The sequence below is a fragment of the Hyperolius riggenbachi genome, chromosome 4 (genome assembly GCF_040937935.1).
Source record: "Hyperolius riggenbachi isolate aHypRig1 chromosome 4, aHypRig1.pri, whole genome shotgun sequence".
NCBI classification, from domain to species: domain Eukaryota; kingdom Metazoa; phylum Chordata; class Amphibia; order Anura; family Hyperoliidae; genus Hyperolius; species Hyperolius riggenbachi.
In genome coordinates, this window is record NC_090649.1 from 490208189 (window position 1) to 490233688 (window position 25500).

The following is a 25500-nucleotide window of genomic DNA, read 5'->3' on the forward strand; positions in this document are numbered from 1 at the left end:
CAAAATGCAATTTTAAATGATGTTTTTTTTATTATTTAGTGGGGGAAAAAAAACCTCAAAGCCTACATGGCCCTGTGTGAAAAAGAAATTGCCCCCTGAACCTTATAACTGGTTGGGCCACCCTTAGCAGCAATAACTGCAATCAAGCGTTTGCGATAACTTGCAACGAGTCTTTTACAGCGCTCTGGAGGAATTTTGGCCCACTCATCTTTGCAGAATTGTTGTAATTCAGCTTTATTTGAGGGTTTTCTAGCATGAACCGCATTTATAAGGTCATGCCACAACATCTCAATAGGATTCAGGTCAGGACTTTGACTAGGCCACTCCAAAGTCTTCAATTTGTTTTTCTTCAGCCATTGAGAGGTGGATTTGCTGGTGTGTTTTGGGTCATTGTCCTGCTGCAGCACCCAAGATCGCTTCAGCTTGAGTTGACGAACAGATGGCCGGACATTCTCCTTCAGGATTTTGTGGTAGACAGTAGAATTCATGGTTCCATCTATCACAGCAAGCCTTCCAGGTCCTGAAGCAGCAAAACAACCCCAGACCATCACACTACCACCACCATATTTTACTGTTGGTATGATGTTCTTTTGCTGAAATGCTGCGTTACTTCTACGCCAGATATAACGGGACACGCACCTTCCAAAAAGTTCAACTTTTGTCTCGGCGGTCCACAAGGTATTTTCCCACAAGTCTTGGCAATCATTGAGATGTTTTTAGCAAAATTCAGACAAGCCTTAATGTTCTTTTTGCTTAAGGCTGGTTTCACAGTCGGACATTAAAGTCCCACGTTACAGCAGCCAGTAACGCAGCCTAACACAGCACTGTAAAATCAATTGTGCTGTTCACAGTGCACACGTTGCGTTAGATAGTAACGCAGCACGTTTAAACAAAGTGCTGCATGCTGTATGTTATACTGGGCTAAGCAGCGTTAGACTGCTTGCACATGCTCAGTAATGTTGGAGGAGGCTCCTCCTCCTCGCACTGCAGAGACTTGTGGTAGGACTGTAGTGTTGTCCGGATCGTGAACGAATCGTTCATTTGATCCGGATCTTTTTTGTGAGTCGAATCATCCGGATCACCACAATGAACGATTCGGTTCACCGTGGATGTCTTTCTGGAAGAAACAGGAACATACAGAATGTACAGTGCAGGGAAAGTCCTGTCCTGCTAGTCATTTCACCCAGTCTGCTTCCCTAGTAAAATGATTCAAATGATTCGGTTTAAAGATCCAGATCTTTTCAATGATCCGATTCAAATGATCCAAATCCTTAAAAAGATCCGGACTTCCTATCACTATCCTGGAGCGGCTGCTTTGAGAGCCGCATAACGCAGCTCAATCTGACGTCCAACTTCAACACCACCATACGTTGCGTTAGGGGCACGTTATGCGACCATAACGTCCCCTGAAACGCAACGTCTTGGTGGGAAAGTAGCCTTAAAGTGGTTTGCCCCTTGAATATCTGCCATGCAGGCAGTTTTTGCCCAGTCTCTTTCTTATGGTGGTGTCGTGAACACTGACCTTAATTGAGGCAAGTGAGGCCTGCAGTTCTTTAGATGTTGTCCTGGGGTCTTTTGTGGCCTCTCAGATGAGTTTTCTCTGCGCTCTTGGGGTAATTTTGGTCGGCCGGCAACTCCTGGGAAGGTTCATCACTGTTCCATGTTTTTGCCATTTGTGGATAATGGCTCTCACTGTGTTTCGCTGGAGTTCCAAAGCTTTTGAAATGCCGGTACTTATCCGTTAGCCGGGCGCATCCGGCAGGTAGTGCTGTTGATGTTAATTCCAATCATAATTACTTCACGTCAACCTGTGAATGTAAACCGCCGGATGCGCCCGGCTTAAACAGATCAAGCCGCCGGCTTGCTTCGTGTCTCGCTCTTCTCCCCCTCTTGCCCTCTCTCCTATAGAACACTGGGGAGGGGACATGCGTGTCCCCCCAGAGTCGTTCGTCGCAATGCCGCAACGAACGACTCTGGGGGGACACGCATGTCCCCTCCCCAAGGCTCATACGAGAGAGGGCAAGAGGGGGAGGAGAGCGAGACACTCACGAAGCAAGCCGGTGGCTTGATCTGTTTAAGCCGGGCGCATCCGGCGGTTTACATTCACAGGTTGACGTGAAGTAATTATGATTGGAATTAACATCAACAGCGCCACCTGCCGCCAAATTGTCTGATAGTGACATATCCTGTGCATATAAGTATCTGTATATATAAAAAGACAATTGTTGCCCATAAGATGATGATAGTGCGTATAAAAAGGGTCAGAAAAAAGTCAAACAGGCTTCCTACCTCATGCAGATAAGTCCGGGCGTATACCGGGGGATGGTATTGTCATACTGGTTGCACAATTTGATTTTTTGGGCAGTTTTCAGCCAATAGGAGCTTTTTTCCTATGCTTTCTAAATTTTCTACTAATTATTAACCATGTATTTTCGGGTATATCACCTATCAGTGATTTTGATGGGGGATTTTTATTATTGTTTTTAATGTGTATGTACTCTTGATGTTTAATAAAATTGAAACATTTTGGGTACTTATCCGTTAGCCGGGCGCATCCGGCAGGTGGCGCTGTTGTAGCGAATTTCGATGCGCTGTTGTATCTAATTCCATTCATAGTTACTGAACGCAGTACTGTGTGAATGGAAGCGCCGCAGGTGGCGCTAATTACATTGTTGATACGCAACGTAACGATACAGTGTGTTAATGGCAACGAATATACATTGTATTTGAAGTGGCCGGAATTAAAATGAAGGCGGCGGCAATGTAACACATGAAGCCGCCGCCTTCGTCTGTTCTTCTCCCCCTTTGCCCTCTCGCTTGTATACAATGCTGCCAGCCTGCGGGGACATGCGTGTCCCCCCAGAGTCGTTCGTCGCGGCAGGGAAGCCTGCTTGTTTCCTTGCGACGAACGACTGTGGGGGCACATGCGGGTCCCCCCCCCCCCCCAGCTGGCAGTGTTGTATAGAAGCGAGAGGGCAAAGGGGGAGAAGAAGAACAGACGAAGGCGGCGGCTTCATGTGTTACATTGCCGCCGCCTTCATTTTAATTCCGGCCACTTCAAATACAATGTATATTCGTTGCCATTAACACACTGTATCGTTACGTTGCGTATCAACAATGTAATTAGCGCCACCTGCGGCCACCTGTTACCATAGTAACTATAAATGGAATTAGATACAACTGCGCATCGAAATTCGCTACAACAGCGCCACCTGCCGGATGCGCCCGGCTAACGGATAAGTACCATTAAAACCAGCACAATGCAGAAAATAAGCACTATGATTAGATTAAAAGCCCATTGCACTGCACTGTATAGAACAGTTTGATAATGTATGGTGAAATCTATTGAAAATCTGTATGTAGTTAAGTTGGGGGGTTGAAAAGATTCTTCTCTGATCGGATTCAGATCAGGTAGGGGTTGATCTGCTGGATAGTGTAATGGTTAAGGGCTCTGCCTCTGACACGGGAGACCAGGGTTCGAATCTCGGCTCTGCCTGTTCAGTAAGCCAGCACTAATTCAGTAGGAGACCTTAGGCAAGTCTCTCTAACACTGCTATTGCCTATAGAGAGCGCGCCCTAGTGGCTGCAGCTCTGGCGCTTTGAGTCCGCCAGGAGAAAAGCGCGATATAAATGTTATGCGTTTGTTTGTTTGTTTTGTTTTGCTTGCCACATTAGGTGGCGATCTAAACGTTTATGGCCACCTTTCGTTTGATATTCCTGGAGCCAGGGACAGACATTCAAAACTATCAGAAACAACTGTTTTATGTGAGAAACATTTAAAGTGGACCTGAACTCTTGCACAGGACAGCAGGAGAGAAATGTACCCTGTATGTATTTAGAGAGTTGAGCCTGTCTAATTCCCCCTCATTTGTGTCTAATCAGAAGAGGTGATTTGATCTCTCCCCTGTGCCACCTGACTGCCATGGCAGATAAGCTCATTTGGAAGCACAGGATGTCAACAATATGTCTGCTTCCATGAAAGCAGGAAGTAGACACACTGCAGATTTATTTCAGGATTTGTATCAGCTGTAAAAAAAAAAAATGTTTTTCATATCAAAGGCAGAGAGCCCTTAACCAGTACACTATCCAGCCACTAAATGGCATCAGGGCTGTGGAGTCGGTGTAATTTTGGGTACCTGCAGTTGGAGGTTTTATAAACTGAGAAGTTTTGTACAGACTCCACAGCCCTGCATGATGCGTTGTGATTTGCAGGCAGCAGAAGCGCCTACTGCAGCACAACACACCAATGCATGCAGCTTAGTCACTGCAGCAAATAGCACCAACAGAGAAATCTGCATGACCGCAGGTGATGTCAGATATCACTTGCATCTATCCACAGTCATGTTCACACTTCCAGACAGATAGTGTGTCACGTGACTTTACTGTTATGTGCATGCACGCCGCACCATTAACTGCCATGCAATCATGTGCCATGTGGTACAACAGCTGCACTCTCTGCGCCACCAGAAACCTTTTTCCATCGCAAAATGGGTATTGCGGCCGCCCATAGACATTAGTGGCCACTGCAGTGAGGGCGAGCAACAGACTGCCAAAGTGTGAAAGAAGCTTTAAAAGCACCCAGAGACGAAAGAATGTAAAATAATCGATACTTATCTGGGGCTTCCTCCATCTCCGTCCTCCTGGGTGGCTCCATTCGGCCACGGTAATCTTCTTTGAGCCTTGTCAGTCAGGCTCTTCTGTGCATACACAGCCCGGCAGCGCCCATCGCCGGGAGCGTTCTGCGTCTGGGCAGTAGTAACTACACAGGCAGAGACCGCTCCCAGCAGGTGAACGCGACAGGTGTGCATACGCGGCCAGGCCACACCTGTGCATAAGTGCCCAACTGACAAAGACTGAAAGACAATTACTGGGGCGATAGCAGGCTTATAGAGCCACCCGGGAGACCGGTGAGGGAGGGAACAGTGTACATGGGAGTGCTGTAATAGCGCAGAAGATTTGGGCGCAGCCAGCGCCACTATAGACCATAATAGGAATTACATCTATAGCGGTGCACAGGGAGTAACTTCAGCGCCGTCAGAAGACGGCGCTGAAGTTATATTCAAAACAGAAAACTGTTTCTGTATCGTGTTAGCCAAACAAATTATATAGGTAGAAAAAAAACAAAGTCTTGTAAAAATGATAAAAGAATGAACCATCGCCGCTTTTAAATGAATGAGGGTAAAATGGACACACCAGTGGCCCAATACTTCCGTGAACCAGGACACAGCATGCAAGATCTCAAAGTACTTGTTCTTAAAGTGTAACTGTCGGGCATAAAATCAAAAATCTATTCTTTATTTGTATCTGGTAAACAAGTAATACGGATGCTAGCCAGGCAATCCAAAAGTTAAAATTACTATTATTTTTCTTGTTGATGAATAATTACTCAGTTTACCTGACTCTTATTTGGTACACAAAAAGGAAGTTGCAAGGCATACTGGGGTGTCCTTTTTTGCTTCTCTAGTAGAGAAGTAGAGGTAGAGAAGCAAAAGATGACAACCCAGCATGCCCTGCAACTTCCTTTTTGTGTACCAAATTTTGTGTGTACCAAATAAGAGTCATGTAACCTGGGGAATGATCATTTATCAACAAGAAAAGTAATAGTTATTTTAACGTTTGGATTGCCTGGTTAGCATCCTTATTACTTGTTTACTAGCTAAAAGTAAAGAATTGATTTTTGATTTTATGCCCGACAGTTACACTTTAAGGGTAACTTAAAAAATGAACAAGCAAGAAAGATTTCTGAGTACTAATTTATGAAAATGTTTAAAGTGTAACTGTCAGGCATAAAATAAAAAATCAATTCTTTATTTGTATCTGGTAAACAAGTAATAAGGATGCTAACCAGGCAATCCAATAGTTAAAATCTCTTACTTTTCTTGTTTATAAATGATCATTCCCCAGTTTACCTGACTCTTACTTGGTACGTTGCCGCAAAAAGTAACTTGCTGGGCATGCTGGGTTGTCCTTTTTTGCTTCTGAGGGGAAATAAAGAAGCAAAAAAGACAACCCAGCATGCCCTGCAACTTCCTTTGTGCGGCAGATGTACCAAATAAGGGTCAGGTAAACTGGGGAATGATCATTTATAAACAAGAAAAGTAAGAGATTTTAACTATTGGATTGCCTGGTTAGCATCCTTATTACTTGTTTACCAGATACAAATAAAGAATTGATTTTTAATTTTATGCCCGACACTTACACTTTAAGACATTAAGAGAAGGTTTAAATTGTGGAAGGAGATTTATGGCGTCTTATGTAATATGATTGACTTGGCTTCATGATCTTAAGAAACCAGCCAGACTTCATGTATGCTTGCACTAACTCACTGGCTCCAGCCTGCTGATCTCCTGACACCTAACTGCTAAACAGTAACCAGCACAACTGCCATCTACGTTTTTACTATTTACCTGCATCAGTGTTTTACTTCAGCTAACTTGGAAATATGCCTGAAGGGGACTAGATCCCAGAAAGCTTGCATCATTTAACTTTATCAGTTGGCCAATAAAAGATATTATTTTTACAACTTTGTTTTTTTGGTACTTATCCGTTAGCCGGGCGCATCCGGCAGGTGGCGCTAATTACTATTCCTCCTCCAGGCCGACATGGATAGTAGGGAAAGATGTAACTCTGATGGAGTTTTGTCGCCACCTAGAGGATGTGCCCGGCTAACGGATAAGTACCGTTTTTTTCTACCTACATATTTAAAACAGTGTTATTCAGTCAGTAGCAATAGCTGGAAGCCACATTACATCATTCCCCACGTGGACCTGGAGGGGGAATAGCATTTAACGCAGCCGGGACTTGTGCAGCAGCAGGATCAGCTGTATACCGGCTGTATCCTGCGCCCAAGTCTCCCGGCAGCAATTACATATGTACGCGTGTGCATACATATGAAAACGGCGGCGGTAGACTTGGCCGCAGGACACAGCGGTATATGGCTGATCCTGCTGCTGCACAAGTCCGGCCCGTATTAATTACTATTCCCCCTCCAGGCCGCCATGGATAGTGGGGGAACGATATAATTCGTCTTCCAGCGATTGCTGCAGGCCGAATTATTGTGTTTTAAGCAACTTCGTTACTCGCTGAGCGTCGCTATACACTGATTCCCATTATAGTCTATGGAGGCGCCGGCTGCGCCCGAACCACAGCACTGCTCCGCCACGTGTACATGGGGCTGGAGGAAGCCACAGGTAAGTCTTTTACATTGTGTCAGGTTCTCTGTAGAGCTCCAGGCAGGCTATTCTTATAGTTTGGTAGTAATTGCTCTGGGAATAGCCCCTCCATAGCAGAGTGAGCAGCCAGTGGTGCCCCCTGGGGAGCAGGCAGAGCAGCTGCAGCCACACAATAGGGATAGCAGGCAGAGCAGTGATATCTGGTGCCACATCCAATATGGCAGCCTGTGGGGGAGCAGCCAGTCCCCGGCCCCCCATACAGAGGCTCTATCCCCAGACAGGCTGCCCCATACCCGGCTTACACTAACAGCTGCTTCCCTCACAGCCCGCACCGCCCCCCGGCGCACACAGCAGATGGTACAGTCCGGACACGCAGCGGAGGAGCGCTGCCTCCAAGCACCCCTCTATCCCCCCCCTATACTGGCGCTGCACAATGGACCATCCCTCAGCGCGAGCCGCTACACACCTTCCACAGCGCTCACTCCTTCCGCAGCTTCAATCTTCCTGCGCTCTCTGGCCACGCCCCCCGCTCTACGGTCTGCTCTCAGGACCAAAATACCTGCGGCAAGCTTTTAGAACGCGCTTCTCAATCACTACCTCCTACCTTCCTCCCAGCAATACTAAACTCTAGTACCTGCTGCTAATAGGAGAGTTTCCATAGTCCCCCTTTCTTCCTCATTTGTCCCTATTTCAAGACTGATGTAAAATATGTGTTAATATATGTATTTTTTTCAACTGAAAAACGTGTGTAACTGACTCTAAACTATATCATACCTTCCAACTTTTTGAGATGAGAAAGAGGGACCATTAAGCCACGCCCCTGCCACATCCCCTGATCACACCCCCGCCACACCCCTAGTCACGCATACCATAAAGATTTCATAAGAAAAATATGTTGTTTTATCATTCAAACCACACTGGTCCTTTCTATCCTGGTTAATTTTCCTTCATAGTAACATTTCAAAATTAGTCATATATCAATTTAAAGGATGTGAATAAAGTTTAGAGTCAATCAAACACATTTTTAGAAAAGAAATATATATATTTATATAGAAAGAGGGACAAAGTCCTGAAAGAGGGACAAATGAGAGGGAAAAGGGACAGAGGGACAGGGCTTCCAAAAAGGACTGTCCCTCTGAAAAAGGGACAGTTGGGAGCTATGTTATAATTCTAACTATACTGGTCCTTTCACAGGGCCGGATTTCTACTTTTTACCACCCAAGGCCCATTGTCATCGACTCCCCTCCACCCCTTCCCCCTTTCCTTCTGCTTTGCACAACTTTCTACATTTGAGACAGGTCATGGGGGAAAAAACTCTGAGGGGTGTGAGGTGCACATCTCTCCCCCACCCCATCCCTAGGGCCCCCTCCTGTGTTGCCCTGTAGCTGCAGCTTTGATAAAACTTCATAGCACAGCAGAACAGAAAACCTGTAGGGGAAACAAAATCTGCCCCTAGGGCGTACTAACCTCAGGAGGGGGAAGCGTCTGGCTTCTAATGAGGCTTCCTCCTGTCATCCTCTGCTGCCCCCGATTCAGCACTGGCTCCCCCGACGAAATGGGCACCATAATATTTACACTGCGAGCCTCACACAGGCACAGTATCAGCATCTTGCTCGGGCAAGAAATAGCTGGCCCCAATCGGATCCGCTCTACTGCACAGGCGTCAGTTGCCTTTTTTCACCAGAGCCCGAGCAGCAAGCAGCTACTGTACCTCCATGAGACTCACTGTTCAAAGTGACCTAGTGGCAGTGGCGGCGCTACACTGGGGCTTACCCAGGCTTCAGCCCCAGCTGTCATGTGGTCAGCCCCCATTAAAGCCCCCCCTCCCACCATGGCCAGCTTGAGTCCGAGTAAAGTGCAGAGTGCTCAGCGCCAGGGTTGCCAAGCGTCCGTATTTATACGGACTGTCAGTAAAAAAACCCTCAAAAACCCGCTGTCCATATTGCCCGTATTTCCTGGGCATGTGTCCGTCAAAAAAAGTTATAAATTTAAATAATCTCTTTTGCGCATGTGTGCCGCGCCATGCTGCGCTTCGTTCCCCCCTCCCTCCTCTCCCCCTTCGGCCAATGACTGATCGCCTTTCTCTGCTGCCCAATAAGAGGGCTGAGCAGCCCGGCTCAGCAGCCAGTCACGAGCGAGGAGGACGAGAAGCGCCAGCAAACCAAGCAGCCCAGGCCAGCCCAGCAGCCATGAGCCACCAAGGGAAACCCTGTCCACCGCGATGCCTAGCGAGGAGGGAGACAGAGTGGGAGACTCGGAGGAGCAGCGCCGGCAAGCCATAGGCCCTGCCAGCTCCAGCAGCCAGGCAGCGAGAGAAACAATGAACGGGGGTCAGGCCCGCTGCCGCCATCGATCCGACCACCAGACTCCAGGCCAGCCAGAGAGAGACAAGGCCAGGCACACCACAGCCACACAGGCAACAGCATTCCAAGCCAAGGCCTAGTGAGGGGTGAGTGTTGAGTGATTCTGACAGACTCTGAGAGAAATGTATTTCTTAAAAGGTTATTATGCTGTTGCTTATGGTAGCACTGACACCCTCTGCATCAGTTTACAGAGTACATAGTCATGTCACTGAGGAGCTCACAATCTAATCCTAGTACCACCATAGTCATAGTCTAATGTCCTACCATATTATTATTATGTATTTATACAGCACTGACATCTTCTGCAGCACATTACAGAGTACATAGTCATGTCACTGACTGTCCTCAGAGGAGCCCACCCTCTCTCCCCCTCTGTCTCTTTCCACCTCTCTGCCCACCCTCTCCCCCCCTCTGTCTTTCCACCTCTATGCACACCCTCTCTCCCCCTTTGTCTTTCCACCTCTCTGCACACCCTCTCTCCCCCTTTGTCTCTTTCCACCTCCCTGCCCACCCTCTCTCCTTCTCTGTCTCTTTCCACCTCCCTGCCCACTCTCTCTCCCCATCTGTCTCTTTCCACCTCCCTGCCCACCCTCTCTCCCCCTCTGTCTCTTTCCACCTCCCTGCCCACCCTCTCTCCCCCCTCTGTCTCTTTCCACCTCTCTGCCCACCCTCTCTCCCCCCTCTGTCTCTTTCCACCTCTCTGCCCACCCTCTCTCCCCCCTCTGTCTCTTTCCGCCTCTCTGCCCAACCTCTCTCCCCCCTGTGTCTCTTTCCCCCTCTCTGCCCAACCTCTCTCCCCCCTCTGTCTCTTTCCGCCTCTCTGCCCAACCTCTCTCCCCCCTGTGTCTCTTTCCCCCTCTCTGCCCAACCTCTCTCCCCCCTCTGTCTCTTTCCACCTCTCTGCCCACCCTCTCTCCCCCCTCTGTCTCTTTCCACCTCCCTGCCCACTCTCTCTCCCCATCTGTCTCTTTCCCCCTCTCTGCCCACCCTATCTCCCCACTGCCTTTCTCCTTCTGCACACTCTCTCTCCCCCTCTGTCTCTTTCCACCTCTCTGCCCACCCTCTGTCTCTGTCTACCCCCTACTGTGTGTGGAAATATATTGATGTGCATTTTTAACTTAGAGGACTCATGATTGCTTATTTTGTCATTACTTAGAGGCCTCATAGTTATTGTACTGTATTTGTCATTACAAAGCCTCATGGTTGCAGAATTTTGTCATTAGTTGGAGGCCTCATGATTGCTACGTTTGTTACTACTTGGAAGTCTTATGATTGCTGCATTTCTCATTACTTGGAGGCCTCAAGATTGACTAATTTTTACCATAGATTATGTATTTTGGGGGGAACGCTGTTGCCAGATTGTCTATTTTGGGGGAACCACTGCCATATTATCTGTATTTTGGAGGAACCTCTAGCAGATTACGTGTATTTTTGGTGAAATGCTGTTAGATTACATGTATTTTGAGGGGAAACACTGGCAGAGCTCAAACTTCCCTGGCAGAGTTTTTAACACCACTGCTAAGGTCATGTATATTTGGCCCACCCATGACCACACCCACATTCTGTTGCATGACCACACCCATTTTTCGGCATGAGCCCCGCCTTCCAGCCATTGAGCCCCTTTTGAGCCCCCCCAAAAATCTGAAGCTGGAGCCGCCACTGCCTAGTGGTGGAAGCCATAGTCAGCCAGGTGGCCATCGCTGGATCAGGGGTGCTAAGGAGGACGAGGGAAGCCTCATTAGTATCCAGAAGCTTCCCCCCTCCCGAGGAAAGCATCCCCCAGGGGCACTTTTTTCACTACAGATACTCTTTAAATACTTGAGCAGTTGGTCAGGTTCACACCCCTCTCCTCTAGCAATTCACTGCAGTGGAATGCTATGCTGCAGCATACCTCTATATGGCACCTGACCTGTCACATGACATGGAAGAACACCTAAGAGCTGTAAGTATGCAGCATAAGGCCTGGGTTCACATAGACACTAAAAAAATGGACTATTAGCGGACTGTGATGGATTGGATCCTAACGGATGGTAATGCATCCAATGTTAAAGTATAGATCTGTTCCCATTGCTCCATTAGAATGGATCCATTCCACCGATCGGACCCAGAACTTGGGTCTGTAACGACTGTTCTGGATCGATGGACACGTCACATTGACCGCACACTAATTGAACAGATAAAAAACTCATACCTTTGAAAAATGGATATCCACTTAAAACCCCATCTACACGATATAATTCTTTGAGCGATTCGATTATGATTCTATTTACGATCCGATTAACCACTTCCCGACCGCCCACTACACAGGGGCGGCGGGGAAGTGGAGCCCTGCAGGACGGCCTCACCCACAGAGGCGGCAGTCCATTTAAGGGCATGGGCGGAGCGATCGCGTCATCCGTGACGCGATCCTCCGCCCGGGATCGAAGCACGGGCATTTTGTCTCCGCTCGCCGGCCACTTAGCAGAGCCGGCGAGCGGAGGAATCCGCAGGATCCGCCAATCAGGGAGTATAAGGCACTTTGTTAGGTAAACAAAGTGCCTTATACGTGCTTCCTCCTCGCCTCGTGGTCTCATTGTTCCAGAGACCACCAGCGAGGAGGAAGCACTTTGTAAGTGACACTGCACGCAGCTTGATTTTGCCCACAGCCTCCCTGATCACCCACCCCAGGCCTCATACCCCCCCTGATCACCCCAGCAGACCCCTGCCCAGCACCCTTGCACCCCTGCAAAACCCCCACCCCCCCCACCTGCCACTAACTAGCGACGCTGCCCCTTAGTTTAGGTCCCTAACTGCCTCCTAGTCACCCCTGATCCCCCCTCCCTACCTTTAGATCACCCCCACACCCCATCCCAGACTACCCCCCTGTATACTGTATACATTTGTATACAGCTACATTACCCTCTGATCCCCCTCTGATCCCCCTCTGATCACCTGTCTATCACCTGTCCATCAGCCCTCAGCACCCCCACCCATCAGAGCAGACCCTAACTGCCCCGCGGGGGTAACCGATCACCTGCCCAGGCCCTCGATTGCCCTCGTACCCCCCTTCTGATTACATCCCCTGCTGTTTGTTTACATCTGTCCTCCCCAGCAATCACTAACTGATCTTTGATCAGTAACCCCCTGTGTCTGCCTCTCATCAGATCAGGACTCAGTCTGCCCCGTGCAGGCTCCTGATCAACCCCCCATCCCCTCAAATCGCCCTCAGACCCCCCCCCTAATCACCGTCCAAGTGCATTGTATTTGACTGTGCTGCGCTTGTATTCGATTGTGCTGCGCTTGTATTCAATTGTGGTGTAATTGTATTTGATTGTCCCGTGATCGGCTTCGATTGCCCCGTGATTGTTTGATTGCCTGAGACCCCACTTCCCGCCACACCCAACCCCACCCTCCCCCCCACCACACCCAACCCCACCCCCCCCCCCCCCCCCCCCCCACCACCACCTCCAACCACCACCTTCCGAGTGCATCAGATTTGCTTGTGCTGTGATTGGAGTCGATTGTGCTGTAATTGTATTTGATTGTCCCGTGATCGACTTCGATTGCCCCGTGATTGTTTGATTGCCTGAGACCCCACTTCCCGCCACACCCAATCCCACCCTCCCCCATCACCTTCCGAGTGCATCAGATTTGATTGGGCTGTGATTGGAGTCGATTGTGCTGTAATTGTATTTGATTGTCCCGTGATCGGCTTCGATTGCCCCGTGATTGTTTGATTGCCTGAGACCCCACTTCCCGCCACACCCAACCCCACCCTCCCCCCCACCACACCCAACCCCCCACCCCCCACCACCTCCAACCACCACCTTCCGAGTGCATCAGATTTGCTTGTGCTGTGATTGGAGTCGATTGTGCTGTAATTGTATTTGATTGTCCCGTGATCGGCTTCGATTGCCCCGTGATTGTTTGATTGCCTGAGACCCCACTTCCCGCCACACCCAATCCCACCCTCCCCCCATCACCTTCCGAGTGCATCAGATCTGCTTGTGCTGTGATTGGAGTCGATTGTGCTGTAATTGGATTTGATTGTCCCGTGATTGTTTGATTGCCTCTGAGACCCCACTTCCCACCAACCCCAATACCTCTCAAATACTCCCTTTTTGCTAGGTAGGTGCTCTTTTTTTCTGGGTAGTCTCGGAGGAAAACCCCATAAATTTAGCAATCCAAAATGGCAAGAAGGGGGCTTTCCGATGACGAGGTATACAGGTACATGGACCAGTCGGATGAGTTCTTTTGGGAAGAATCATCCGTCGAATCTTCCGGGTCCGATTTTGAACCTGTAGAAAGCAGTGGTTCCCTGACCGATACTGATGACGAGGCTATGGTCCCGGCTAGAGCCAGGCGTACCAGACCCCAAGTCGTTAGACCGCAGGTGGCGCAGGATCCGCCTCAAGGGCAGCAGGGTGGTGCTAGCGCTGTTGATAGTTTTCTTGGTGAGGCAGGCACCAGCAGCGCAGCATCTCCTGGACTTAGTGCCAGTGCTTCCGTAGACCCTGACGAAGTGGTGAGCGTCAGCATGGAAGTTGAAACTGGTACGGTGGCAAGTGCAGTAGTACCCCCGTCGCAGCCACCAAGAAGAAGACGGGCCCGTAGTACCCATAGACTCCCAGAGGTGCTGGCACAACCAGATTGGCAATCCCCTGATTCCGCCGCACCCGTAGTGCCCCCTTTCACCGCCCAGTCTGGAGTCCAGGTGGCGACAGCTCATCTAGGAACGGCCCTAGACTTTTTGCAGCTGTTCATCACCCAGGTTCTCTTGGACTTAATTGTGGTTGAGACCAACCGTAAAGCCACACAATTCATCACCGAGCACCCGGAGAGCATGTATGCCCAGCCTTTCGGGTGGAAACCAGTCCAAGTTTCCGACATTAAAATCTTTTTGGCCCTTATCCTTCACTTGGGACTAATGAAACAGAATGTACTGCGGTCGTATTGGTCTACGAACCCAGTAAATCATGTTCCCTTGTACCCTGCTGCCATGTCCAGGACACGATTTGAGTCCATCCTGCGCTTCCTGCACTTCAACGACGACAAAACCTGTCATGAAAAGGGCCACCCTGCTTATGACCGGCTCCACAAAATTCGGCCCCTCATAGACCACCTGTCATCAACATTTGCAGATGCTTATATCCCTGAACAGAACATCTGCGTAGACGAGTCCCTCTTACGCTTTACCGGGCGCCTTGGCATCAAACAGTACATCCCAAGCAAGCGCGCCCGGTATGGGGTGAAACTGTATAAGCTCTGTGAAAGGGCCACAGGCTATACATGTCGTTTTAGGGTCTATGAGGGAAAAGACTCAAAATTGGAGCCGGTCGGATGCCCTGACTACCTGGGGAGCAGTGGAAAGATTGTGTGGGACTTGGTGTCACCCTTGTTCCAGAAGGGGTACCATCTTTTTGTGGACAATTATTACACAAGTGTGGCCCTCTTTCAGCACTTAAAGTTAGAAGGAATCCGATGCTGTGGCACTGCGCGGCCTAGTCGCCAGGGCTTCCCCCAACGGCTCGTTACCACCAGACTTTTACGGGGGCAGAGGGTCGCCTTGCGTACTGAAGACCTGCTCGCGGTGAAATGGAGGGACAAGAGGGACGTTTACTTTCTGTCCACCATTCACACAGACACGACAGTCCAAATTCAACGGGCAACTGCGGTCATTGAAAAGCCCCTTGTCGTCCACGAATATAATGTCAACATGGGAGGGGTGGACTTCAATGACCAGAGGTTAGCGCCCTATTTAGTTACCCGGAAAACAAGACGCTGGTATAAGAAAGTGTCTTTTTATCTGATTCAATTGGCAGTTTACAACAGCTTTGTTCTCTACAGTAAGGCTGGGAGAACTGGATCTTTCCTCCAATTTCAGGAAGAGATCATTATGGACATCCTGTATCCAGGAGGTGCCAGGCCCCCCCCCCCAGATGCAACTAGCCGACTGCATGGAAGGCATTACGCCTATCAGCTTCCGTGTGCCCCAGGTCAACGCATCCGAAGAAAACGTTGCCGTGTCTGCAGCAGGGCTGGAACAAGGAGTGACACCGTTTATTATTGTCCCCGCTGTCCTGACCAGCCTGGTCTATGCGTAGGGCCGTGTTTTGAGAGGTACCACGAGCAGGTACACTATTAGAACCTAGGGAACTCCAGACACAGGAGTAGGCACACACTCAGTGGTCTTTCGCACATTGTCGCAGGGAGAGGAGAGGTAAGCTTGAAGACCAAACGGGTAAGCATAAAAATGGGAAGAAGGATCGGTTTCCATGCTTGATATTGCTGATCTGTCCTGGGTTGGCGATATAAGACGGCATGTTTGAATTTCCCTTGAGTGTGGACACCCCCGGTTTATATGTGATTTGGGCCTATGATGATGCTTTAATGCCACACAGAGTCATCTCTATTGGCAGGCATATTGCTGTATCCTACAGGCATAATGCTGTATACTAAAGTTCTGAGGCCCAGTCACATAAGTTGGTGGCTCACCCTGAGTGCAGGGTGGCACGGGGTGTCTCTCTCCTGAGGTTATCACTGCCATTGATGTGGAGGAAGATCTGCCATTGATGTGGAGCAAGGTATGTTTGCCGTTCATTTTTCCTTTCAGCCCAGAGTGCATTACTTGTATACCCAATATAAGGAGTATAGCAGAAACTCCTAATACTGGCCATACATGTAATGATTGCAGAGACCCTAAAATGCCAGGACAGACTTCACAAATGACCCCATTTTGGAAAGAGGACACCCTAAAGTATTATGTGAGGTGCACGGTGAGTTCATAAAAGATTTTAGTTTTTGTCACAAGTTAGCAGAATTTTTTTTTTTATTTTTTTTTAACAAAGTGTCATTTTCCGTTAACTTGTGACAAAAAATAAAATTTTCAATGACCTCACCATTCCCCTCATGGAATACCTTGTTGTGTATTCTTTCCAAAATGGAGTCATTTGTGGGGTTTGTTAACTGTCCTGGCAAGTGGGCGGGGTGCTAAATTTTGAGCACCCCTGTAAAGCCTAAAGGTACTCATTGGACTCTGGACCCCTTAGCGCAGTTAGGGTGCAAAAAGGTGCCACACATGTGGTATCGCCGTACTCGGGAGAAGTAGTACAATGTGTTTTGGGGTGTATTTTTACACATACCCATGCTGGGTGGGAGAAATACCTCTGTAAATGACAATCTTTTGATTTTTTTACACACAATTGTCCATTTACAGAGTTATTTCTCCCACCCAGCATGGGTATGTGTAAAAATACACCCCAAAACACATTGTACTACTTCTCTCGAGTACGGCGATACCACATGTGTGGCACTTTTTTGCACCCTAACTGCGCTAAAGGGCCCAAAGTCCAATGAGTACCTTTAGGATTTCACAGGTCATTTTGCGGAATTTGATTTCCAGACTCCTCCTCACGGTTTAGGGCCCCTAAAATGCCAGGGCAGTATAGGAACCCCACAAATGACCCCATTTTAGAAAGAAGACACCCCAAGGTATTCCGTTAGGAGTATGGTGAGTTCATAGAAGATTTTATTTTTTGTCAAAAGTTAGCGGAAAATTGATTTGTATTGTTTTTTTCACAAAGTGTCATTTTTCGCTAACTTGTGACAAAAAATAAAATCTTCTATGAACTCACCATACTCCTAACGGAATACCTTGGGGTGTCTTCTTTCTAAAATGGGGTCATTTGTGGGGTTCCTATACTGCCCTGGCATTTTAGGGGCCCTAAACCGTGAGGAGTAGTCTGGAAATCAAATTCCGCAAAATGACCTGTGAAAGCCTAAAGGTGCTCATTGGACTTTGGGCCCTTTAGCGCAGTTAGGGTGCAAAAAAGTGCCACACATGTGGTATTGCCGTACTCGGGAGAAGTAGTACAATGTGTTTTGGGGTGTATTTTTACACATACCCATGCTGGGTGGGAGAAATACCTCTGCAAATGACAATCTTTTGATTTTTTTACACACAATTGTCCATTTACAGAGATATTTCTCCCACCCAGCATGGGTATGTGTAAAAATACACCCCAAAACACATTGTACTACTTCTCCCGAGTACGGCGATACCACATGTGTGGCACTTTTTTGCACCCTAACTGCGCTAAAGGGCCCAAAGTCCAATGAGTACCTTTAGGATTTCACAGGTCATTTTGCGGAATTTGATTTCCAGACTCCTCCTCACGGTTTAGGGCCCCTAAAATGCCAGGGCAGTATAGGAACCCCACAAATGACCCCATTTTAGAAAGAAGACACCCCAAGGTATTCCGTTAGGAGTATGGTGAGTTCATAGAAGATTTTATTTTTTGTCAAAAGTTAGCGGAAAATTGATTTGTATTGTTTTTTTCACAAAGTGTCATTTTCCGCTAACTTGTGACAAAAAATAAAATCTTCTATGAACTCACCATACTCCTAACGGAATACCTTGGGGTGTCTTCTTTCTAAAATGGGGTCATTTGTGGGGTTCCTATACTGCCCTGGCATTTTAGGGGCCCTAAACCGTGAGGAGTAGTCTGGAAATCAAATTCCGAAAAATGACCTGTGAAAGCCTAAAGGTGCTCATTGGACTTTGGGCCCTTTAGCGCAGTTAGGGTGCAAAAAAGTGCCACACATGTGGTATTGCCGTACTCGGGAGAAGTAGTACAATGTGTTTTGGGGTGTATTTTTACACATACCCATGCTGGGTGGGAGAAATACCTCTGCAAATGACAATCTTTTGATTTTTTTACACACAATTGTCCATTTACAGAGATATTTCTCCCCCACCCAGCATGGGTATGTGTAAAAATACACCCCAAAACACATTGTACTACTTCTCCCGAGTACGGCGATACCACATGTGTGGCACTTTTTTGCACCCTAACTGCGCTAAAGGGCCCAAAGTCCAATGAGCACCTTTAGGCTTTCACAGGTCATTTTTCGGAATTTGATTTCCAGACTACTCCTCACGGTTTAGGGCCCCTAAAATGCCAGGGCAGTATAGGAACCCCACAAATGACCCCATTTTAGAAAGAAGACACCCCAAGGTATTCCGTTAGGAGTATGGTGAGTTCATAGAAGATTTTATTTTTTGTCACAAGTTAGCGGAAAATGACACTTTGTGAAAAAAACAATACAAATCAATTTTCCGCTAACTTTTGACAAAAAATAAAATCTTCTATGAACTCACCATACTCCTAACGGAATACCTTGGGGTGTCTTCTTTCTAAAATGGGGTCATTTGTGGGTTCCTATACTGCCCTGGCATTTTAGGGGCCCTAAACCGTGAGGAGGAGTCTGGAAATCAAATTCCGCAAAATGACCTGTGAAATCCTAAAGGTACTCATTGGACTTTGGGCCCTTTAGCGCAGTTAGGGTGCAAAAAAGTGCCACACATGTGGTATCGCCGTACTCGGGAGAAGTAGTACAATGTGTTTTGGGGTGTATTTTTACACATACCCATGCTGGGTGGGAGAAATATCTCTGTAAATGGACAATTGTGTGTAAAAAAATCAAAAGATTGTCATTTGCAGAGGTATTTCTCCCACCCAGCATGGGTATGTGTAAAAATACACCCCAAAACACATTGTACTACTTCTCCCGAGTACGGCAATACCACATGTGTGGCACTTTTTTGCACCCTAACTGCGCTAAAGGGCCCAAAGTCCAATGAGCACCTTTAGGCTTTCACAGGTCATTTTGCGGAATTTGATTTCCAGACTACTCCTCACGGTTTAGGGCCCCTAAAATGCCAGGGCAGTATAGGAACCCCACAAATGACCCCATTTTAGAAAGAAGACACCCAAGGTATTCCGTTAGGAGTATGGTGAGTTCATAGAAGATTTTATTTTTGTCAAAAGTTAGTGGAAAATGACACTTTGTGAAAAAAACAATAAAAATCAATTTTCCGCTAACTTTTGACAAAAAATAAAATCTTCTATGAACTCGCTATGCTACTAACGGAATACATTGGGGTGTCTTCTTTCTAAAATGGGGTCATTTGTGGGGTTCCTATACTGCCCTGGCATTTTAGGGGCCCTAAACCGTGAGGAGTAGTCTGGAAATCAAATTCCGCAAAATGACCTGTGAAATCCTAAAGGTACTCATTGGACTTTGGGCCCTTTAGCGCAGTTAGGGTGCAAAAAAGTGCCACACATGTGGTATTGCCGTACTCAGGAGAAGTAGTACAATGTGTTTTGGGGTGTATTTTTACACATACCCATGCTGGGTGGGAGAAATAACTCTGTAAATGGACAATTGTGTGTAAAAAAAATTAACAAATTGTCATTTACAGAGATATTTCTCCCACCCAGCATGGGTATGTGTAAAAATACACCCCAAAACACATTATACTACTTCTCCTGAGTACGGCAATACCACATATGTGGCACTTTTTTGCAGCCTAACTGCGCTAAGGGGTCCAAAGTCCAATGAGCACCTTTAGGCTTTACAGGGGTGCTTACAATTTAGCACCCCCCAAAATGTCAGGACAGTAAACACACCCCACAAATGACCCCATTTTGGAAAGTAGACCCTTCAAGGTATTCAGAGAGGGGCATGGTGAGTCCGTGGCAGATTTCATTTTTTTTTGGTGCAAGTTAGAAGAAATGGAAACTTTTTTTTTTTTTTTTTCGTGTCACAAAGTGTCATTTTCCGCTTACTTGTGACAAAAATTAATATCTTCTATGAACTCACTATGCCTCTCAGTGAATACTTTGGGATGTCTTCTTTCCAAAATGGGGTAATTTGGGGGGTATTTATACTATCCTGGAATTCTAGCCCCTCATGAAACATGACAGGGGGTCAGAAAAGTCAGAGATGCTTGAAAATGGGAAAATTCACTTTTTGCACCATAGTTTGTAAACGCTATAACTTTTACCCAAACCAATAAATATACGCTGAATGGGTTTTTTTTAATCAAAAACATGTTTGTCCACATTTTTCGCGCTGCATGTATACAGAAATTTTACTTTATTTGAAAACTGTCAGCACAGAAAGTTAAAAAAATCATTTTTTTGCCAAAATTCATGTCTTTTTTGCTGAATATAATAAAAAGTAAAAATCGCAGGAGCAATTAAATAGCACCAAAAGAAAGCTTTATTAGTGACAAGAAAAGGAGCCAAAATTCATTTAGGTGGTAGGTTGTATGAGCGAGCAATAAACCGTGAAAGCTGCAGTGGTCTGAATGGAAAAAAAGTGGCCGGTCCTTAAGGGGTAGAAAGCCCTAGGTCCTCAAGTGGTTAAATCCGACATGTCTGATCGGAATTCGATTCAATTCAATTTGCCATTGTTTTGCAATGGCAAATCGAATTGAATCGAATCGAATCCCGATCGGACATGTCGGATTTAATCGAATCGTAAATAGAATCGTAATCTAATCGCTCAAAGAATCGTATCGTGTAGATTGGGCATTAGACAGATTTGTTTTTGCATAGATCAGTTTTTTATCTGCAGAGTGAACTTAGCCTTAAAGAAAACCCAAGGTGTGTTTAAAGAATGTTATCTGCATACAGAGGCTGGATCTGCCTATACAGCCCAGCCTCTGTTGCTATCCCAAACCCCACTAAGGTCCCCATGCACTCTGCAATCCCTTTATAAATCACAGCCATGCTGTGAGGCTGTGTTTACATCTGTAGTGTCAGTCTCAGCTGCTCCCCCGCCTCCTGCATAGCTCCGGTCTCTGTCCCTTCCCTCCAATCAGCAGGGATGGAAGGGATGCAGGCGGGGACTGGAGTTCTGCAGGAGGCGGGGAGAGCAGCAGACTGACACTATAGAGGTAAATACAGCCAGCTCTGACAAGCTGTTTGTCAGCAGCGTGGCTTTGATTTATGAGGGATTGCAGAGTGCAGGGGGACCTTAGGGGGGTTTGGGATAGCAACAGAGGCTGGGCTGTATAGGCAGATCCAGCCTCTGTATGCAGATAATATTCTTCAAACCCACCTCGGGTTCTCTTTAAAGTGCCTTGCTGCAATGAAGGACAGAGGAGAATTTAGATATGCCCTGTTATTGGAGTAGCTAGAATACAATGCTTCACTGTGCTACTCTGAATATAGGGAGAGAGTGTCAGTGGTGAAGGGTGTCACACACTAGTTTGTAGTTTGTGCAGCACTGTGTAGCAACTGCATTTGCACCAGGTACATATGTGAATGGCAGACATTATTTAACTTCTTACCAGTGACTGAGCAATGTGCCGCCAAGCCTGCCCTGCCAGCCTCCATCCTGCTCTGAAGAGGTTAAACATACTTTTTCTTTCATGGAGGTCTGCACCTCTGCCCTTTCCCACAGGATCTCCTGTATGTCCGCCCCTCCTAATTTCCAATAGGCAGGAGCAAGGAGGAGGGCGGGAATACAAATGGTTGTACTGCTGCCATTGGCCAGATCTCTGGAGGCTGAAATTTTCTGTATCAGCTGCTAGTGCTACACACACAGACATGATACTGTGTTCAGAGCGTTGGGCGGCTGCAGACAAGCAAGGTGACACTGAATCATTGTGGGGAATGGCAAGGGCGGCCAGTGGGACACTGCTGCCTGTTTGTTACCCGCCCCTTCCTTGGCTACGCCCTAGTCCGGGGCCTATGAGGCCTGCCCACAAATCTGGCCCTGATTCCTGGTTCATTTTACTTCATAGTAACATTTTACAATTAGTAATATATCAATTTAATGGATGGGAATAAAGTTTAGAGTCAATCAAACACATTTTTTTTTGTAGAAAAACATATATTTACATAGAAAGAGGGACAAAGTCCTGAAATAGGGCCAAATGAGGAGGAAAGAGGGACAGTTGGGAGCTATGACTTTATTTCCATCCTATAAATTGATATATTTCTTAATACCCTGCGATGCATATCTGGAGAAATCTCCCAGCATGCTTTGCAGCAGTCAGCACTAACGTAAGTAATGGTTCTCCCTCCAACTCGTGCACCCCCCAATGCAGTGCTGGGCAGAGGCGAGAGAGGCTCCAGCCTCAGGGCGCAGTGTAGGAGGGGCACACAACTCACTCAGCTCTCATTCCCCTATTGTGTTTGAAGAAGAGAGAAATAAGAAAAGGGATACATGGCATTGAGTGCGAGTTAGAAAACTAGAGATTAAGGTGTTGGGGGCCCTGTGGTATCTCTGAGTCTAATAGCAATCAGTGTGTGACGGCTGGGGTCGGAGGGATGGGGGGGGCACACTTTGGTGTCTTAGGCCCCGTTCACACTTGCGTTTTGCCATGCAAACGGACCGGATCCTGATCGGATCAGGACCTGATCCGGATTGGAACCGTACGGTTCCGATCCGGATCCGATCCGGATCCGGTCCGTTTGCATCAGGCTGCCATCTGGATCCGTGGGCAAAAAATAGCGAAATTTAAATGAAAAAATGTTGGGGTCAGCAGAAGGTGCACCTGGTGCACCTGTAGAATCAGGTTCCTCTGCTGTAGGCCTCACCTCCACCTCCGACATTCTGCCAAACAGCTCCAGCACGTCTGTCACTGCTGCTCCACTCCAGACATGCTTGGCCCATGTGTCCCCATCCGAAATGGCCGCTTGGATACGCATAGGAAGTGGGGTAGAACGTTAGGTGTTTGTAGGCAGTGTGTTCTGTGCCTTGCCGTTTCCCATTGGTTTCTGTGTTCCGGATGGTGCTGTCAGGCTCAGGTCCGGCTCCGGTCCAGGTGCGTGGGCCGGAGATCCGGACCCAAAAAATAGCGCATGTTGGAAAAGTGTCCGGAGTCCGGATCCGGTCCGGCTCCGTACTGTACGGAACGGATACGTGTGAACGTCCGCATAGCCTTTGCATTGCTATGCGGAACGTACGTTCCGTTTGTACAGTATACGGTCCGGATCCGGCCCGGCGAATCCGGACAGGGAACGCTAATGTGAACCAGGCCTTAGCCATACCTCCCAACTTTTTAAAATAAGAAAGAGGGACACGGGGCGTAAAATAAGAAAGAGGGGCAGCACGGTGGCGTAGTGATTAGTGCTCTCTCCAGGCCCGGATTTACATCACGGGAGCCTTTAGGCACAGATGTCCTGGCACCTTAGACTCCGCCCTCCATGGACCTACAAACCCCCAACAAACTGCACTGCCTGTGTGCTGGCTGTCCCTGCTGTCACTTCTCCTCTACTTCCCCTACCTGTCATACATAATTACAGATGTCCCTTAGGCCCGGTTCACATTAGCGTTCGCTGTCCGGAATCGCCGGGTCGGATCCGGACCGTATACTGTACAAACGGAACGGACGTTCCGCATAGCAATGCAAAGTCTATGCGGCCGTTCACACGCGTCTGTTCCGTACGGAATGGAGCCGGATCGGATCCAGACTCCGGACACTTTTCCAACATGCTCTATTTTTTTGGTCCGGATCATCCGGCTGACGCACCCGGACCGGATCCTGACTGCACCATCCGGCAATAGAAACCAATGGGAAACGGAAAGCACAGAACACACTGGCTATAAAAACCGGACGTTCTACCCCACTTCCTATGCGTTTTCTAGCGGCCATTTTGGATGGGGACACATGGGCCCAGCATTTCTGGAGTGGAGCAGCAGTGACTTTGTGCTGGAGCTGTTTGGCAGAATGTCGGACGTGGAGGTGAGGCCCTACACAGCGGAGGACCTGATTCTACAGGTGCAGCTTCTGCTGACCTCCCAGACACCAACAATTTTATATAGTGTGTTATCTCTTTTAACAAACGGATCCGGATCGCAGCCGTATTCATACCTGATGAATACGTATGCAAACGGACCTGATCGGATCCGGTCCGGACATCCGGTCCGTTTTTCCCAGAAACACAATTGTGAACGGGGCCTTAGCATTAGGTAGTAAGAAGCTAGAGGTGCCCCTGATTTAAAGAGAACCTGTACTGAGTAAAATTATTTAAAATAAACACATGAGGTAACTTCAAATGAACATTACATAGTTACCTTGCCATCAGTTCCTCTCAGAAGCTCGCCATTTTCTTCTGACAATAATCCCTTCCAGTTCTGACAACATTTTGTCAAATCTGAAATATATCAGTTGCTGTCAGTAAAATATCAGTTGCTGTCAGTTATAGCTGAGAGGAAAACTGAAGTACCAGGTAATGTCCATGTTTCCCTATGGCTCAAGTGGGCGATGTTACAGTTTAACAGTGTGCTGACCAGGAAGCTGTTATGGGGTAATAGCGATTTTCAAAATGGAGGACGGAGAATTCCAGTGATCACAGTGAACAAACAGGACGCAGGAGAGGAGAAATAGATTGAGGAGTAGACTACATGGAAGGTAAGTATGACTTGTGTATGGTTATTTTGACTTTTATTTTCAGTTCAGGTTTTCTTTAAGGGCGATCTCATCAGTGGAATGCCAGGAGCAGGGTGAGTAACCTCACATTTGCACTCCGCTCGGGACTCTGCATAATGAAGGAGGGAGAGAGGCACAGGGGGAGGGGCAGTGAGCCGTCTTTCCATCATTAGGCGCCTATAGGCATGTGCCTACAGTGCCTTATGGTAAAATCCGTCCCTGGCTCTTGCCTTGCAGCGCTGGGTCCCCAGTTCGAATCCCAGCCAGGTCAACATCTGCAAGGAGTTTGTATGTTCTCCCCGTGTCTGTATGGGTTTCCTCCGGGTACTTCGGTTTCCTCCCACATCCCCAAAAAACATTCATATAAGTTAATTGGCTTCCCCCTAAATTGGCCCTAGACTATGATACATACACTACACAATACATACATAGACACATGACTATGGTAGGGATTAGATTGTGAGCCCCTCTGAGGGACAGTTAGTGACAAGACTATATTCTCTGTACAGCACTGCGGAAGATGTTGGCACTATATAAATACTAAATAACAATAATAACTTAAGGCATAACCCCCCCCCCCCCCCGGGACACCCCTAGTCACGCATACCATAAAGATTTCATAAGAAAAATATGTTATTTTATAATTCAATCCACACTGGTCTTTTCTATCCTAGGTAAGTTTCCTTCACTGTAACATTTGAAAGTAAGAAATACATCAATATAAAGGATGGGAATAAAGTTTAGAATCAATGAA

General features: G+C 47.5%; 1 protein-coding gene across 5 annotated transcripts in view; it reads right to left on the minus strand.

Annotated features, from left to right (window-relative positions):
* SRBD1 (S1 RNA binding domain 1) overlaps positions 1 to 24457 on the minus strand; it is a 308196-nt gene extending 283739 nt beyond the window's left edge. Inside the window, exon 1 of one of the 5 annotated variants that reach the window (XM_068233032.1) lies at positions 24392 to 24457. The gene's annotated coding sequence lies outside the window, so the exon portion shown is untranslated. Of the gene's footprint in view, positions 1 to 7465; positions 7573 to 7638; positions 7693 to 7946; positions 7963 to 24391 lie in introns of those variants that run through there. The other 4 variants (XM_068233030.1, XM_068233027.1, XM_068233028.1 and 1 more) reach the window with 4 other exon arrangements.
* Between the last annotated feature and the right edge of the window lie 1043 nt (positions 24458 to 25500).